This window comes from Cryptomeria japonica, chromosome 4 (assembly GCF_030272615.1).
Source record: "Cryptomeria japonica chromosome 4, Sugi_1.0, whole genome shotgun sequence".
NCBI lineage: Eukaryota > Viridiplantae > Streptophyta > Pinopsida > Cupressales > Cupressaceae > Cryptomeria > Cryptomeria japonica.
This window is the reverse complement of record NC_081408.1, coordinates 121,176,624-121,189,028: the sequence shown is the minus strand read 5'-3', so window position 1 is coordinate 121,189,028 and position 12,405 is coordinate 121,176,624.

The following is a 12,405-nucleotide window of genomic DNA, read 5'->3' as shown; positions in this document are numbered from 1 at the left end:
AGATATCTACCAGAGTGCTAAAAATAAAAAACCTGAATAAAATATTCCTGGAGCAGAATCTGGAAAGAAAACCCATATGGCTGGAAATTATATAGCACATGCTTTCCAAAAATATAATTTTTTCAAAAAACTGAGTTCGGATGCTCATTTCATGGCTCCCAGAGTACAAAAAGGAGACCCCACTTTGACTGGAAAAAAACACAGTCAAACAAAAAAATTGAAAAAAAATTCTAACACCACCAGGTTTGTCTCAGAACCATCTTTCCGATGCCTATTCGTTTTTAAAAAAATGACTCTGTATGCTTAAGATATGTCCAACAAACGAACGCCCCTTTAAAGAGACAAGTGGGTGGAGGTCCGGTGGTAGGGGCTTGGTGGAGGTTGATGAATAATGATGAACAGTTAGTACCAAACTAGTACTGAGAGGGGGGGGGGTGAATCAGTATAGGTAAAAACTTTTCCTTGAACTAGTTTGTCTACAAAGACTGCACTTAATTGGTAAACAATATCACCACTCTAAATCAGGGCACTACTGGTAAAACACAATGAGACTGTGAAAGATATAAACCAATTAATACTTAGATCTTTACCTCACCTAACATCTCCTTTTCATTTCACTCACATGCATAGATAGGTAATACATCATCATACATATAAAAATTACTGGACCAACATGCATTACCACTTAGCAGAACACACTAATCATCACATAAAAAAGTATCACACATGACACACAGATTTTTCATGTGGAAACCCAACTAGGAAAAACCACGGTGGGGATGAATACCGACAAGTTGTTCTTTGAACTCTTTTGAAGTCCACTCTGTTAGGAGCCTAGTTCGGTTAAAGACTTTTACAATAGGTTCTGCTAGGAACTGATCCTACTAGGGATCACTCGGTTAAGGGATGGCTTAAATACCCGGTCAAAGGTTAGAACCCTGTTAAAGGTTACCTCGCAAGAGGATTTCAAGAACTCATTGAATTGAGTCACCCTGTTAAAGGATTTAAATAAAAGCCTATTAAATCTACCCAGTTAAGGGATTTTTCAACTACTGAAATGGTTAGAAGTCAGTAGGTAAATCACTAATCTCAAAAATAGCACACAATGCCAAGGCAGATCCTCTTTAGCTCCTTTGCTTCTACAATCACACTCTGCAGGTATACACGCACTTCTTCAGTCTGGCAAGAATCAAGTATCTCTTCACTTGGATACACACATAACATTTGCCAACAACTTTTAAATGAAAAACATCATCAACCTTATAGGAAACAGATAGGTCGGTAGCATAAACCCTAAACCCTAAACATTTAGGTTTAACAATTTAGTCAGTTCAATCCTGACCATTAATCACACTGCATTAAATACAATAGTCTTGAATAGATCTCAAGATGTTCTCCAACATTCATTCTTTGCCACTTTAGGAATTTCATAACCCATCACGCATTCTCCACCATTTACAGAGACTTCGCACATTCTCGAGGTAGATAGGATCAATCTTCTTCATGCCAGATCCTCAAGGAAATCCTTCACGTGCACAAGGCTGACATGGCAACATGATCTGATCTTCATAACAATGCTCACTCATCACAAGATGTCATCGATTGAATCACACAAGATTGAAATGTATCAACTGGAAACCCTGAAACTAAGACTACCAACCGGTAGTCATGCCAACTGATACACCGATACAAAGCTTCCTGTACTCACACAAATCTGTCCATTTTAATTAAATGAATATTTTGTATTTATTTGATAAAAAATCCATTAGCCATCAGTTAATTAAATTAATATTTAGTTAATTCATCCCCAAATATTCTTCTATTAATTAAATAAATTATTCAATTTATTTTAATTAATTCATTAAAATCAAATTCCAATCAATTAAATAAATAAAATCAATTTATTTAATTAAATCCCCCTTTTTCCTCTTTTAAATAAATTAACATTTATTTAAATCATTTTAAAACCCCCCCCACTTGAATTTTCCTACAAATGCAACTTGCACACATTTATTGAAATAAATAAATTTTTATTTTTTAATAAAATCCTATTTTTCCTCAGCCACCAAATCCACTTGCAAAATCTAATCCCCTTCTAGATTCTTCTAACCCCTTACTAATTAGCCTAATCCATCCCTTAATTATTGTCACATTCCTAAGCAAAATGGAGTCACTTCTCAAAGACTTCAAAAGTCTTTGAAAATCATTTAATGCTTTGTGTGTTCAACAAATTAACCCCCAAAGTCTTCCAAGACCACTAATGGCTCTTACATGACCATTTATGGCTCTTACATAACCATTTATGGTTATTTCAAACTTGTCTCCCCAAACATTTATTGTTTTGACCATATTTATCCATTTCACATTTGCACAAGAGTTTATCCATTGGATAAAAGCTTTATTCTTTGAATAAAGAGTTTATTCATTCAACCAACCTTGACTTTAAATCCCAAAGTCATTTCAAGCATTAAATGCTTATTCCCTCTCCTCTCAACCTATCTCACATTGACACTTGTCATCCTGGGATTGGGTTGAAAGCCCTCACATGGATTTGAAATCATTCAATCCTGACCTTTGTTGAGATTACTCAATCTCAACCATCCATTGGTCCATTTTTCCTATAAATAGAGCTCATTTCTTCATAATCCAGATCTTGAAAACTTGTATGCATTTAAGCTATAGGCATTTTAAGAGAGCATTTAGCATAGCAAACTCATGTATTGTCATTTTGGATAAAATAAATCATTTTAGTATCAATAGCATAGTATTAGCTTTTCATTTCACATTTAGAGCAATACTACAATCTCAATCCTCCATAAGCATCCATAGTGCAAAAAGCTGCTGAGAGCTACACTATTTTGGAACTTGGAGAGGAGAGGAACAAGGGAGAAGGAGCTAAGACCATGCTAAGAGGCATTTAGAGATGTCTCATTATCTTTGTTTCTTTAGTTAGATATATTAGCATGTTTTTAGTGTCTCTCTTGGTATGCCTTTTTAGATTAGTTTTTGATTGACTAACACTAATGATTTTCTGGTTTCTTGTGTTGTTTATCATTGACTAACCTTGTCTATTTTGCAGGGCATCATTTGGTGAACCCGACGTGAATTGAACACCAAAATATCATTATTTTTGGCAAACTAACATGTCTGACTGTTGAAAGTGTCACCCAGGTTGCGCTTTGGCACTATTGAACACATTCTAGCACTACCGACACCCATGTTTTTAGCGCTATTGTTCTTACAATAGCACTATTGTCAAAGTTTCAGTGCTTTTGGAACTGTTTTAGCACATTGGCCGTTATTCTGGCACTATTGATAAACTTTTAGTGCTTTTGCCTCTCTGTCATTCCTGTTATTTTAGTGCTTTTGTGTTAAATAGCGCTTCTGTTCAAACACAGACTAGCGCTATTGTAACAGAGAGTTGTACGAAAATTCCTTGTAATAAAAAACCAAAAATTTTAGGCTTGTAGAAGCCCACCAAAACATGTGGATTTTTCTAACTAATTGTCTTTTATGCAAGTTCTAATCTTTTTGTGCAGGGGAAGGAGTTAGTTTAGATATTTTAAAAGTTTCTTTTTTACTTTCTTTCAACAAAAGTTGGTTAAAAAGAATCCATTTCTTCCTTCTTGTACAAATTAAAATAAACCTCACATTTTATTTTGGAGTGCATAAAATGAACCTCAAACTTGTTTTTGGTGCTTAAAAGAAAATTCATCTTTCTTTATTGCAAGGTAAAAAGAACAACAACTTCAAATTTACTTTCATTGCACATTAGGGATACATTTTATTTTGGTGCTTAAAATCAATAAGACAAATTTTCTTTCTTGCATCAAACTTAAAAAATCACAATCCACACTTCAATTTTTGGGCAAGTAAAAAGAACAATCCACTTGTTTTGATTTTTGCAAACAAATTTTACTTCAAGAAAACATGTTTTTCATTAGGTTGACCAGGATTTCCAAATTCTAGATTACAAAACACATTGCTTTTGAAGTTAAAAAGAACAACATGATTGTTGGAGCAACATCTCCAAATAGTTAGATCACATTGCAATGATGGATTAAAAAGAACAAGTGTCTTTTGTGCTTGGCACACTTGTGCAAAAAAGTCAGTCGAGTGGTCCTACCTCTAACACACACTATCCTCTCCCTTGTCTCTCATGGTCCTAGGTGCAAGAGAAAAAGTGTTAGTAACACTCAAATTTTATCTTTTTAAGAGAGGCCTGCTAAGGGATCGATACTCTTGGGAACAACCTTGAGAGGTAAATCCTTTGAGCCGCTATAGAAATCAGGTGAGAGTGAAAGCTGTAGCCTTGGGTATAGCTGTTCCTACAGTGTAACTGGCTGAAAGGACAAATGGGCCCCACCACCAATTACAAGGCTCTTAAGTGAGTCACTGCAGAATGAACTTATGTCCAAAAACATTGAACATGACTAAACGCCTTTAAGTAGTAACCCACTCGTTCTATTGATTGAGGATATTTGTGATATAATTTAGTGCAAGAGCATAGATGGTTTTTCTCCCAAGATACTCAACATACATATTTCCTTGAGTAGAAACATCGCTTTTTGAAAAGTCGCTTGTGGCTTGATAAAAGTGGTGACTCCCCCATCATAGGGATCATCTATTTGTTATGCTCGCGCAAGACTTAGTATATCACATCCTTACCTGCCACGACAGGATTCATAAGCTATGTAGTACCAAAGTCAAAGAAATATCAAGATGTGGGCTAAATTTATCACAACTGGCCATTTGACCTTAGGGATAAAAAGTGTTGGAAGTGTGTTCATTTTAAAGACTTAGTGCAAATTGAGCTGACTTCAGGCTTTGGAAATACACCTTAAAATACATCTAAAGGGAGGGTCATAAGAAGTCCAAGGATTGGGTTGATCTAGACCCATACTCATTTGTGCCTTTTTAGGCAACATTCTTGTGTTTGTGTGCTTGCTTTGTTTTCTTGTCAAAGAAAAATCAGAAAATCACTTCCAAAAACAAAGTATTCATCCAACCAAACATTTCTCAAAACAACCAAAAATATCAAAAACAAAGTGCAAACAACAAAGAGTCAAATTTTATGACCATTCTTCACATCTTGCGAAAGAAGAAGCATCATCAGAATATCAACTTGAAAAGAAGACCATTAAGCTCAAAGGCTTTGATCAAAAGAAGGAAGTTCTTCTATATAAATAAACAAATCTTTGTCTCACATAGAGTTTTTCTGCATCGCATGTGTCTCTACCTTCAAGGCAAAACAAATGAATTTGATTTAGAATCATTGAACCGTAGAGATTTTATGCAATATAGAGCTGTGAGTTATCACAAAAACCAAGGAGGTAAGAGTAATCCCAACTTTTTCCCAAACGTCTGTATCACATACAACACAGCTCGAGAAGTGCCACCAACGCCTGAAAGGGAAGAGGTAGAATTTGTTCCATTTGTAACACAAAGTTTTTATTGAAGTTGAAAACATTTTCCATCCATCATCATTTTCATCCATCATCACTTCATCATCAATTCATTCCAACTCTCAAAACATTAAGAGGTTCTTGTCCCAAAGTTCTCTTTTAGATATTTCTTGAATCAAACACATCACATCACTTTTTAGATTACATCTAGGATAAGCTCGTCCTAAGAGACACATCTATGCAAGTTAAAACTAGTTCATGAGTGAATCCTCTCAATACCAGGTAGTTAAATCTATAACACATCTCAGATTTCTCTACACCTTATCACATCAAAACTTATCAAAGCAAACAAGCAATTCAAAGAAGGAATTTTGGTTACATCTACCTTAAAGTGCTAGAGATATACATACAACACAAATCACCAATCATCAATCTTTCATTTCATCAACAACTCATCATCATCTTCAATCAACTTCAACAAAAACTTGCAAGCAAAATGGCTCAAACCCGATCACAGTCACAGCAATGAGAAATAGAAATTGAGGAAGAAGAAGAGGAAAATCTCAATGAATTTCAAGAAGCACTTGGAGGAAATGCAAATGACGACAACCCAAGTACTCCTACTCCTGCAACAATAGAAAGGGCCCAACATAACCCTCTCTTCAACAGACTTTTTGACGAAATACTCAGGAGCAATGCGGATGCTCACTTCTTAAAACTCGCTCAAGAAGGAGCAAAACTCCCCTCTAACTTTGATCTTACCCAATTAAGACAAGCATCAGAAAGACAAAGTCACCATGAAGAGGAAAGAGGTAGATATCCCATCAGATATAACATTCCTTGAGGTAACCCACCACCTCCTCCTCCAAATGAAATGGAGATGTTGCGGCAACAAGTCAAGAATCTCACCCAACAGCTTCATAGTGGTGTCAAAATTAACCAATTCTCACTCAATGACATATGTCCCTATCCTTTTGATAGGAATCTTTATATGCCACCCTTTCCACGCGGGTTTGAAACACCCAAATTTGAAAAATATAGAGGAAAGGTAGATCCCCTTGATCATGTCAGAGAATTTCATTCTACTTGTCTTGAAGTGGCATACAAAGACACATACCTAATGTGCCTTTTTCCCCAAAGCTTGGGAGGAACAACCACATCATGGTTTTCCTGACTACCAGGTGGCATTAGAACATTTGAGGAACTCATCCAGAAATTCCTTGCTCATTACTCTCATAACATTGAACGCAACATCACCATGTTTGATCTGTGCAACACCAAACAAAAACCAAGTGAACTATTCTCAGTATTCCTGCAACGATGGTGCCAAATGTCTAGCAGATGTTCTCTTAAGTTACCTGAATGAGAACTAGTGGAAATATTCATTTCCAACTTAAACAAAGAAATGGAATTTCACCTGGATGTCAAAGACATAGACTCTTTTAATGATATGATCACCAAGGGTTTAAAGTGTGAATGGGCACTCATCAAGAAAGGACTCATCAAAATCTTTAATGAACCAAAAGATGGTCCTCGCTCATGCTTCAATAGTGATAAACCAAGCTTCTGGAACAAAAACAAGAATATCGTCAACGATGGGGTTGTGGATGCTCGGACTATCCAAAACGCACAACCTGTGGTTTGGTTTGCAGGACAAAATCCTCCACCTTAGAATAACACAAATGTTCCTTCCAATCAAGGTCACATCACATCTCAAGATGAACCAAGACCTCTTCAGCAAAAATAGAAACGCACATACGCTCCCTTAGGGGAACCCATTGAAACAGTGTTGTGACAACTCATTTCTCAAAATTTGGTCACTCTACCTAAACTATCAAACTATGAACCTCAGGTCAAACCAGCATGGTGGAGAGATACTGAACACTGTGAATTCCATCAAGGAAGAGGACACAAGACAAGTAATTATCACTGATTGAAAGATCTCATTCAGGATCTTATTGATCGAGGAGAAATTGAAAAAGGACATGACCCAAAAACAACCAATAATGATCATCTGATGTTCAAAAATCCACTTCCATTCCAAGATCAAAGGGGTCCTTCCACTTCCAGGCAAGGCACTGATACCACTGATTATACATAGGTTGCATATAATTACACTGTAAATCATCTGTATGATGCCAATGAACAAGTTGCAACTATAACCTTCAAAAATCCCAACTCAAATTGAAATGTTGTTACACGTCGTGGCAAAGTCACCATCAAAGCAGCTCCATAAGGTACCACCTCCATCCCAAAGCAGTACAATCTTGTGGAACAATTAGACAAAACACCTACGCTTATATCCATTTTAGAGCTTTTGCGTCTATCGCCATCTCATAAAACTATCTTGGATCAAGCACTCCAAGAGGCGTCAGTCCCTGCAAACCTGAATACAGACCAATTTCAAGCCATGGTTGGAAGTCTAAATTCATCACCTTGTCTCACTTTTTCTGAAAGTGACAACTCTTCCTTCCAGTAACCTCATAACGCTTCGCTACACATTAAAGGCTTTATCAACCAACACAGGATCAAGCGAGTCTTGATAGATAATGGAGCAGGCCTGAACATTTGTACACTACAATTGGTCACAACATTGGGATATGTGGTAGAATCAGTGGATCCTCGTAAGAAGATCACCATCCAAAGGAGCTGTGGTACTACCAATCCGAGTAGGCCCTGTGGTAAAGCACATCATCTGTCAAGTTCTGGACCTTCCTCTACCATACAATCTATTATTAGGGAGACCTTGGATACATGCCATGCAAGCCGTTCCATCTACCTACCATCAATGTATCAAGTTCCCACATAACGGTGCAGAGATCACAATCCTGGGTGATGCAAATCCTTTTGCGTTTTGTCATTATATCAGCCATCAACTAGAGATTACTATTCCTAATAATAGAGAAGCCATTTCTTCCACATCATATATCAGTCCCGCCTCTCTGGCCAGTTCAAACACCACTATACCCAAGCAAGAAAAGCTTAAGATGAAGATGGCAGAGGAAGGTCCTGGAGAATACAACTTAAGTCAACTCTTTTGTGTGGGACAAATGCCCCTTTCTCCTAGAACCCACGGTAAACCACAACAGTTACTCCAACAACCATTGATCATGCCAGCATGTGCTTTGATGCCTTTCATCCTTGGAAAGAGTCAAGAGGAAGAAACACAAGATGAGGACCTAGCGGAATGGATCTATAAAGATCCCATCACCATTGATATGCCGCAAGTTAAACTTCCTACAGATCAGTATGGCAAAGGTCTCCTCATTATGCAATGAATGGGATATGATGGTCAGAGTGCTTTGGGATATTGCAAACAAGGACGACATGAACCTCTGCTATCAGAATTAAAGCCCAAAGGTAATATAGGCCTAGGCTTTGAAAAAGATATCTTTCCTAAACTCAAGTTCAAAGGACAACCCAGCAAACCATTATGTCAGCATACTACAAAAAGGACACCTTTTATTATCAGAGCAGCCTCAAGCACCATCCCAGCTACCCCATCGAGGCTCAGAACCCCAGTGCAACCATCACCATTACCATTCATCCCACCAAGCAAACTAGTAATCCCATCCATAGCAAGAATCCCATCAATAGTACCATTAGCAGCAACAACTGTATCAGAACCCACAACAGCATCTATGGCACCAGTAGTTCTAGCAGAAGCTATTGAGTCAATATTACCGATACTCCCTATACCAGATTCCTTTATCCCCATCAACTTTCCTGTAGTACCAATCACTATAAAGGTACATCAACCAATCACACCTGTAGCATTTAACTCCAAGGACATCCTAGTGTGGTATAGTAATCGGATGCTGGAAAGTGACTCAGAGATCGACTCACATGAGTGGGAATTTGATTCGGTACAACTTAATACTTCAGATGAGGAAGATACATCACCACCTCCACCACGCAAAGACATCCCTATTTATGGAGAAGCACAGATAAAAACCACTTGGGTACTTGAGCTGGAAACATCTTCCACAGACCCTACGTCTCATCCTACGCCTAATTCTGATAGGGAGAGTACCATTAATGACCTTCACCACACTGTCTTAACCCTCACTGATACATCTAATGCACTTAACCTAATCAATGAAGTAATGCCCATTATCCATCCTGAACTCATCAAATGGAACCAACCAAATCCCCCATGTCTTGACTTCTTCCAAAATGATGAGGCCATCATTGACTTTTTGGAATTAAGGGATAATCTACCAAGCAGGGATCACAAAGCTAGATTCACCATTGAACTTAATAGTGTAGCATACTTCGGGGTGGATTCCAAACCTCTCAACTGCAAAAATATAACGATAAAACATGGATATTCCAGTGAAAACCACACTATGGCACTGTTTGATCCTACAAAAGTAAAAAGAAAGAGCGCATCCAACGGTGAAAACCTCTCTGAGGCGCCTAAGGATGAAGGGCTTGATATTCTCCCTGCTAATGCACAACAGGAACGATCAATGGTTCTCATTGAGGAAACCAAAGAATACAATGTGGGGACTCCTGAAAAATCCTCATATCATACATCTGGCATCTCTTCTCACTTTAGAGGAACAACCTTAATTTATAGAGTTCTTTCAACAACGTCAGATCAACTTTGCATGGTCATATGCAGACATGCCTAGGCTTGATCCTGATTTAGTCATGCATCACCTCACCATAGCAGAAGGAGCCAAACCTGTCAAGCAGAAGCTTCGTAAGATGCATCCCCAGATTGTAGTGCTAGTCAAAACAGAACTCAAGAAACTCCTAGATGTTGGTTTCATTAGACCAATTGATTATGCAGAATGGATCTCCAACATTGTGCCTGTCGGCAAAACAAAAGGGGGCATCCACATTTGTACTGACTTCAGAGATCTGAATAAGGCATGTCCTAAGGATGACTTCCCCCTACCAAATATTGACATTATAGTGGATCTGACCGTAGGACATGCCATGCTTTCACTCATGGATGGCTTTTCAGGATTCAATCAGATAAAGATCACACTAGAAGATCAACATAAGATAGCCTTCACTTGTCCATGGGGCACATATTGCTGGAATGTAATGCCTTTTGGTCTAAAGAATGCAGGAGCGACCTATCAAAGAGCAATGACCACCATCTTCCATGACATGATGCATACCATGATGGAAGATTATGTGGATGACCTACTAGCAAAATCACTCACCAGAGAAGGACATCTCCACATCTTAGATAAAATCTTTGATAGACTGGAACAATAGCATGTTCGACTCAATCCAAAGAAATGTGTCTTTGGAGTGACCTCCGGGAAGCTTCTAGGCTACATTGTCTCAAGCAAAGGTATTGAGGTCGACCCAGCAAAGGTAAAGGCAATCATGGACATGCCACCTCCAAAGAATATCAGTCAGCTAAGGACATTACAAGGGCAGCTTCAATCCATCCGTAGATTCATCGCACAACTAGCTGATAAGTGTCACCCATTCACACACCTACTACATAAGAACATCTTCTTTCAGTGGGATGCCAGATGCCAACAAGCATTTCAGACGCTTAAAGACTATCTCATGAATCCACCATTGCTGATGCCACCAAATCCAAGTAGACCGTTGTTACTTTATATCTCAGCAACAAGTACAACATTGGGTGTACTACTAGCACAACATAATGCAGAAGGAAAAGAGTGTGCTGTTTACTACATCTCTCGCACACTAGTGGGCTATGAACTCAATTACATACCTATTGAGTGAGCTTGCCTAGCAGTAATCCTGGCAACCACTAAACTAAGGCACTATCTGTTAACACACAAGGTGCAACTCATTGCAAAGATTGATCCACTCAAGTATTTACTTAGCAAAGCAGCACTAATAGGTCGCTTGGCCAAATGGGTGATGATTCTAAGTGAATTTGACATCAAGTATGTAGATCATAAAGCTATCAAAGGGTAGGTCATTGCAAATCAGTTGGCCGATGCACAACTCATAGGCGATCATCCTCTCATTTCCAATTTTCTAGATGAAGAGATATTCATGATCACAATAGCTCAACCATGGAAACTATACTTTGATGGTTCATACACCAGGCACGGCTCGGGGGCAGGCATTTTGTTTATCACACCTCAAGGTGATAGCATCCCAAAGTCTTACAGGCTCACATTTCCATGCACAAACAACATAGCAGAGTATGAGGCCTTGATCACAGGACTCAGGCTAGTTGTACAATGGAAATTACAAGAACTACAAGTATATGATGACTCCCAACTGGTCATTCGACAAGCAACTGATAAGTATCAGACCAAGGATGATAAACTCATGCCATACAAGAAAATGGTGGACAATCTAAAGACATCATTTACAACTATCACTTTTGAGCAGATACCAAGAGATCAGAATCGAGCTACTGACGCTATGGCTACTATTGCATCTCTCCTAGATCTTCCACAGAATTCAACACATTACGAGTTCTTGGTAGAACAACTTTGGATTCCTACTTATGATATCCCCGAGTCCAAAATGATATGTTGCCTTGTCAGTTCTGAATCCCCATGGTACGGTGAGTTCTACACCTATCTCCGCGATCACACCCTTCCTCCCAACCAATCAAATAACCAATGTAAAACCTTCATTCATCAAACTGCTTGATATACCATTATTGCCAAAACCCTATACCGATGTGGTCTTGATGGTACTCTCCTTCGATGTCTGGAACAAGGTGAGATAAAAAAGGCTTTGGAAGAAGTCCATGAAGGAATTTGCGGGACTCACTCAAGTGGTCCGTCACTAGCCAAGAAACTCATGTGAGCTGGATATTATTGGCCATCTATGGAAAAGGATTCTTACTACTTTGTTAGAAAATGCAAGAAATGTCAAGTTCATGGCGACCTGATACATTCACCAGCCCAGGAATTGCAACCAATCACAACACCATGGCCTTTTTGTCAATGGGGCCTTGACCTTGTGGGTAAGATTCACCCATCTTCATCCAATGGCCATAAATTCATTATTACCGCCACCAAATATTTCACAAAGT